Here is a 6,998-nt window from a genome sequence, read left to right on the forward strand (position 1 = left end):
GACCTGAGCTAGTAAAGTCCAGTTTGATAGGCTGGTTGAACATCACTGCACTGTCTCTTTCCATATCCAAAACAGTCCCTGCCCTTTTTAACGAGGCTTTACTCAAAAGCAGCGGGATGTTAGCAGGTACTACTTCAGTTTCTATATTACACTTTGTGTTGCCAATTTTAGCAGGTATCTTTACCTTTTTAATGGAGTAGACGATTTTTCCATCTCCAAACTTGAAGGGCCTGTGACTTTTGTTTCTGTCTCTTTCATAATCTTCACACTTTTCTTTTGTAGTACAGTACTGTAGTTGTCCAACCACTCTTGTCCACAAACTGTCCTAGTACAAGCAGTGTCTATTATTGCCGAGCCAAAACATTCTGTCATGAATATTTCTGCATCTGTTGGTGATTCTTTGGTGTACAGAGTTAAGTTGCACTCTTCTACGTCTTTTGCATCTTCAGCAATTTTAACACTATCAATTTTGTGCAGACAGTTTTTAACCCAGTGAAAAGTACTTTGGCACACTGCACATTTTGACCGTCGTCCGTACTTATCCAGCGGGTTTGTACCGGGCTGCGGAGTTTTCTGATGGGGACTTTGCCCCCAGTGCTTGCCTTTTTGCCGCCGCTGTTCGCTGTAAACACGGACTCCTGGCTAATGCCTTCTGCCGCACCTCTTTTCTCGCCAAATATTCTCTTCAAAGCGGACTTCATAGAACCAAATGTTACATCTGAGCATGCCGTTAAAGCCAACTGTTTGTCCGTTATGTCCAAACACGCGATGTCCAAAAGCTTAAAAGCCAAAACTGCGTCAGGTAGCTCCATGTTGTATTTTTTCATGCGCGAGTAACGCTGCCCAAAATCAATAATATAGTCCGCCATTGACATGTTAACTTCTTGGTCAAAAAATCCGAGTACGCCTCATAGATCCTGTCCTTTTCTTCTTTTAAGAACAAGTCATCTAGTTTCGCGAACAATGTGGTCATTCCAGTGTCTTTATTGAGATCGTCTACCGGAATTTCCATCGCCGTGTCCCGCGCTCTTCCAGACAGTGCCAGGGCGACAGCAAGCGCTTGCTTTTTCTTCTCCAAATCTGTAACTCTCGTCCAAATGTTGACTTCATTCTTCCAGCTTTCGTAAGGCTTTCGTTCTTCAAACGTCGGCGGAACTCTGTAGTTACTAACCATCCTCTGCTACCAATGTTAGTCAGTAAAAATAACTTGTTTCTTTGTAGCCATTTATTCCGCCAAGTACAACAACCGAACAGACGACTCCAACTGAAGAAAAGTACAAAAGCATAAACGTATATTCCTAGCACAACAGTGCCCCTAGCGGATGAACATGTAATACAAACAAAAACAAAAGAGTAACATCCACCTTCATACATGCAAATGTCTCAGAAGAACATATGAATCATTCTTTACAGATGCTGACTTGAGGATGGGTGAAGGTGGAGATCGTGTGGCACCTAGCAGCGCAATTGTATGTTTACATCAATAAAGATAAACAAAAAAGTCTCCTTTCCTATTCCAGATCCTTCTCTCAACAGTTTTCGCTCCCGTCTGTCATCAACAGAAGGACAAAGAAATTAAAAGCAAACAAAGAGTAAAAAAACAAGAACTGCCATCTCTTCATGAAGGATCCAGAAGGAGTTGGAGCACTTGAAAAACAAGGTCTAATTTGAAGGTCACATAAAGAGCGCCCAGGTGGTGCTGCACAGGAGGGGGGCTTATGAACAAATGCAAAGGGAGATGCTTGGCTTGCACTGCTGTGAGGTACAAGCTCTCCTATACTCTCCCTGGTACTCTTCATCAATCTCTCCCATACACCACCAGCTTCCACTGACCCACATAACACAGCAGGAAGGAGGAGGTTGCTTTTCTTTCATCACTGATACACAAGCTAAGGAATAACCGAGCCAAGTCACCCAAGGTGTTGCAAGAAGTTGAAAATCAACAGGTACAGATTTAGACTTTCTCTTACATTTAGAGTTAAAGGCAGGTGAGAAAGCATAATTTTCTATTGATTCTATTTTACATAAACAGCTCTGGGTGGATGCATTCAAGTCTGAAGCAACATCACTAAAGAGAGAGCATTAGTGCTCCTGCAAGTTAACAAAAGACTCGAAGTGTTCTGAAGGTCATCAAAGATAAAATGAGAAAAAAATCAAAACCACCTCATTAATAGTTTTCTCAAACCAGCCAACAGAGTCAGCTCAAACTGGATATGTTAATGAGTCGGCAAAAACAGCAAATACTTGCAAAAGTATATCCAGCTTCAGGTCAGCCACATTTTGTCATGTTACAGCCACAAATGCATCTATCTAAAAGAAACTTTATGTGATAGATCAACGCAAAGTGTAATTGTGAGGCAGCAGGAAAATGTTACATGGTTTTCAACAATTTACGCAAACACAATCCAGAGAGTGAATTGTGATGTGGGAAACATTTTGTTTACTCAATGTTTTATGAATCAAAATATGAAAAGTGAAACAGGCATTTGTATTCAGCCTCCCTAATTCCAAAACTCTTAAATAAATTTCAATACAAACAAATGCCTTTTGAAAAAAAAATTAAAAAGAGTGTGGCATGGTATTTGTAGTTATCTTTCTAATTTAAAGGCCTAAACCAATGTCACTGACACTTTCATGTGCGTATTGTTGTGTGTATCTGACCAAGGTTTTATGCATATGCTTTGATGTTACACCAAGACAAATGATACACCATTGTAGATGTCTTGCAAATGGCTGCAGATCCTTGTTTTAGCAGCTGAAGCTTGATTGCAGACCATGGAATCAGATGAAACCCCTCACTGTGCATATTTTCTTCCTACAATGCAGCTAAAACTGCATTTATAAACAGGAATATACATCCTATCAGCACATAAAACGCAGTTATTGGTTTTAGCCTGCTATTGTCTGAACAAAGAATGCCAACATCACCTCCAAAGCAGTCCATAATCTTTGAATGTGACATTGAATAGGAAAGAGAAGATATTTAGCGCTAGGACAATGCCGGATTTGTTGTCTGCATATCCTTCAAGTGTTTAGCTAAGGATAAACCTAACTTTGAGTCATTCCAAGTTTTTTTCTTTTTTTGAGAACGATTCACATTTGAACACGAAGCTCTTGTTGTACAAAGCACTTGGAACTGAGAGGAGCTGAGGGAAAGAGAGCTTATCTCGTTGTAATGCAACTATCACGTCTGTGCTGTGAACGGCTTCAGACAGCTCAAAGGAACGGGTGCCTAGCTTAAGTGTCTGGTTTTGTTTTTGCCTCCCTAACAATGGCATTACTTGCACAAATACTTTGATTATTGTATTGACTTCCATCCCTGCAACAAACCTAGCTTTATCTGAAGTGTAGCAGCTGGGAAGACATTTGCATATTTGTTGTGAGTCAGGAGAGGGTACTGTACTGCTTGTTCAGTTGACTAGTTATGATTAGTATTTGAACAATTACTGTCAGAAATTTTAGTGTTCTATAAAAACGCAATAAACTGCTGCAAAAGTAGCACACAGATCCAAAAACATGGATACATTTGTCTGTGTGGCAGACACAGAAATACTGCCTGACTGATCTGGAACTGCTCTGAACACCATTTGTGACACCCGGAGTTCATGTTCATTGCTGAGGGGTGGGTGCCTGTGGGTTAACTAACACAGGAAGTGGAGACAGCTGTCTAAAAGATAGGTGCTAGTTTGTGGTTTCAACAAATAACTGTGACATATTTGCCAAACACAAGCACAAAAATGATTGATGCTTACTGCTGATTGAATTTAACTGCAATAAAACTTTGTAGGTCTTCGTTCAGCTGCGAATTGGCTCCATAAATTTCTCTCCGCTTGGCAAAGATATGTACATTCCTGTGCGGAAAGCTGAAGCTGAGGAAAAGCTGTAAATTTACACATTTTGGTGAATAATCTTCTTTGATTCGTCACTCCATTAAAACTATAAAATATGATTCCATGAGACTTATTAAAACTGTTGCATTATTAGAATGTTTGTTGTTTTTGCTGATATATATATATATGTATATATATATAAAATCAAATCACAGAACTTATTGTCTAAATTACACCTACTAATTTTACAAAATAAAATAGGATCAGTAGGAGATTATTGTTCATTATTCATCACTCATATGGAGAATGTCTTGCACATTGCCTTGTCTTGCACATGCTGAAAAAAATGTGGCTTTACGTGTTGGGGGCTAGTGACCGCAGAGCTGTGTGGCCATAGTTCAGTTTGCTACTAGAGGGAATCCACCCATGTTAAAAGTCAGAGGTTTCAGCTGCCATTCAGCAAACAAGCAGGTCTTCTGTTTTACAAGCCAGCCTTGCCAAAGGGTTTCAGAGCTGAAACAGGAAATGCTACTATAACGGGTTTGATAGCAGTTTTCCACAGTGAAACGTGTCGACAAATTTAATTGAAGTAACTGAATGTGTAATTTGTTTTAGACCCATGTTTCTAAAGCTGTAGTTCAAATAGCACAAATGCACCCCAGGCAGACTTTAGTTGTACTCTGAAGACATTTTGTCATCAACTATTGCACTGTGTGATTGTGAGGTAAATTTAGTAATATTTTCTCTACTGCAAGGTGGAGCTTGAAGGAGAAACTAGCAAAAAGATGAGTTTAAGTGCAATGATGTCAATCACAAACAGTTTGTGGACCTGTGGGAAAACAAATGCATGCCAGTGCATGAGAAAGAGCTGGTGGTTTATTTTTTGCTTTTTTATTTAGCCCTGAACACACCTCTTGGTTTAACATCACATCAGACTAATCCATGTTCCTATAAGTTGGAAAACTAGTAGGGTTTGCGAAACAATATATTGGGTTTCACACATAATGTACCTGTCATTAAAGGTTTGAATACAACTGTTCTAGGTACAGAATATGCCACGTTATGAAGCACCAGTAAACCACTCAAACTTCAGTTAGCAACGCAGAAAAGAACAAGAAGCCTTTCCACAATTAAAAAAAGCAATTTATGACTGACGTGTCTGGAGCAGAAAATTGTGAGGTTGGAAAAGCATATGTTTATAGAGTAAGCATACATGAAAGGCATGTTTGTCTCCCACTGCATGCAGTCTGTAAAGTAGCTAAAGCAATAGGTGGGCAGGAAGCTCATGCAAAAAGTTACCCAGAAAAACACCTTAAAGAAAATTATGCAACACTGAGCAGAGTACAGATGTGGCAGCAATTTAACATACCATTAAAATATATTTAATAATTACATTTTTATTCCATTAATGTTATGATAGCAACTCCTCTTTCCACCATGTTTGTGATGGGAACATGGTGGCAACACAATGTAACATAATTTTAAAGTGGAGGATGACTTGAAATCTGAAACGTTGTGGATTTCATTTATAGTCAGCCATTTTTCAGTCATTTTGAGCCACTCCAGTGCAATCTGTTGTTTTCAGAAGTTTCCTAATTAGTTAAATACCATCACATTCAAGTAAGAATATTTGTTGCAGAGATGCTTTTCTCTCAGATTAAAATATCTTTTGAAAATAATTACCTTGAAGTAGGTACTACCTATAAGTGGAATTTAATATGAAGTCCCAATTTCTGTATTAAATATGTCTTTTTATTGGTCTGTTATTATATTGTAATCTTAAATGTCATATTTGCAGTAACTGTGAGGGGAAATCATTATAATTTATTGAGTGAACTGAGTTCCTGCAATCACAACATTTTTTTATTTGATAAAATGGGGCTAGCACACTTTTAAAATTTCTATTTGTGAAATATTGTAATAAATATTATTTTTCCTCAAGATTACAATGCATTACTTTATAGCACAATCTCAAAAACGGGAATAAAATGCACAAAGTTTGAGAATCTTCTGGGTGAAAATCTAAAAATGTTCAAGAGGTATTAATACTTTGATAAGACACTGTTAACAGTTGCTTAAGAGTGTGACAAAAATACAAATCAGAGCTCAAATATATATATTTCTATGTTTTCTGAAAGGCATATTGTGTTCAGTAATCTGCAAATTTACTCAGAATACAGCAGGAAATTATGTTTAAAAGTGTCAGACTGGAGGTTGGCAAGGGTGAAAAATTTTAAGCACTACTACTCACTCTGCACTTCTCATCACACACCCAACCACCCCCGCACACATACACGCCTACACTCACACACACTCTCCTCTTGAATGTGTGCACACACACACACAAACACTCAGATGTCAGTGAAGTCTGAGTGACTCGATCCCTGTCACCGGTTGCCTGCTGCGAAAACAGCACCACCCCACTCTGCTCATTCCCCTCCTCTCACTCTCCCTCCCTCCACTCTGGACGCCAGCCTGACATACCAGACCTCGTTCGTTAGCGCATATTTTTACCCACCGTTACTAAATTAGGAAGCCAGAGGGAGCGAATGGAGTGCGGCTGCCAAGGCTGAAGAAGAAGGGTCTGATCAGGCCTGGGTTTGCTGAGGGGCCATGCCAACCCGACCAGCTTCATTAAGAGCCACTTGGGTTTCAGAAATAGAAGCCCAACAGGGACTGAGGCCAAACAGATCCCTGGATGGCCAGCCAGAAACTCATGGGACAAACAAACAAATAAACGAGTTGTCTCAAGGCCTGCCAGAACCAACTGGCAGTGGCCATCCCAAGGAGCCAGCAGAAGTTATCTTAGGCAGTCTCGCACACAAAATGTGCCGTGACCCGAGTTTAAAAGTGGTGATGCTGCGTACTCTGCCAGCCCAGTACAGAATAAATTAACCTAGAAAACTGTCTCCAGAGACCAATTTCTCAAAGCGGCCACAGAGACGTAACTTCTTGTTTATATGGCGTGGATGTTGGGCCCTGATGTGAGAAGGAATATTTTTACAAGTAAATGTACATTTCCTCTACTTTCTCCGTGAATATAATGCAGCTTTTCTGTGAAATCCAAAGATGCTTTTATAGAACAAAATCCCTTATTTTTGTTTCATTCTGAAAAGATGTCAGTAATTTATTCAAGTAAAATTTTCTTCAACTAACTAAGAAAATACA

Source organism: Gambusia affinis, linkage group LG08 (genome assembly GCF_019740435.1).
Source record: "Gambusia affinis linkage group LG08, SWU_Gaff_1.0, whole genome shotgun sequence".
Classification (NCBI taxonomy): Eukaryota; Metazoa; Chordata; class Actinopteri; order Cyprinodontiformes; family Poeciliidae; genus Gambusia; species Gambusia affinis.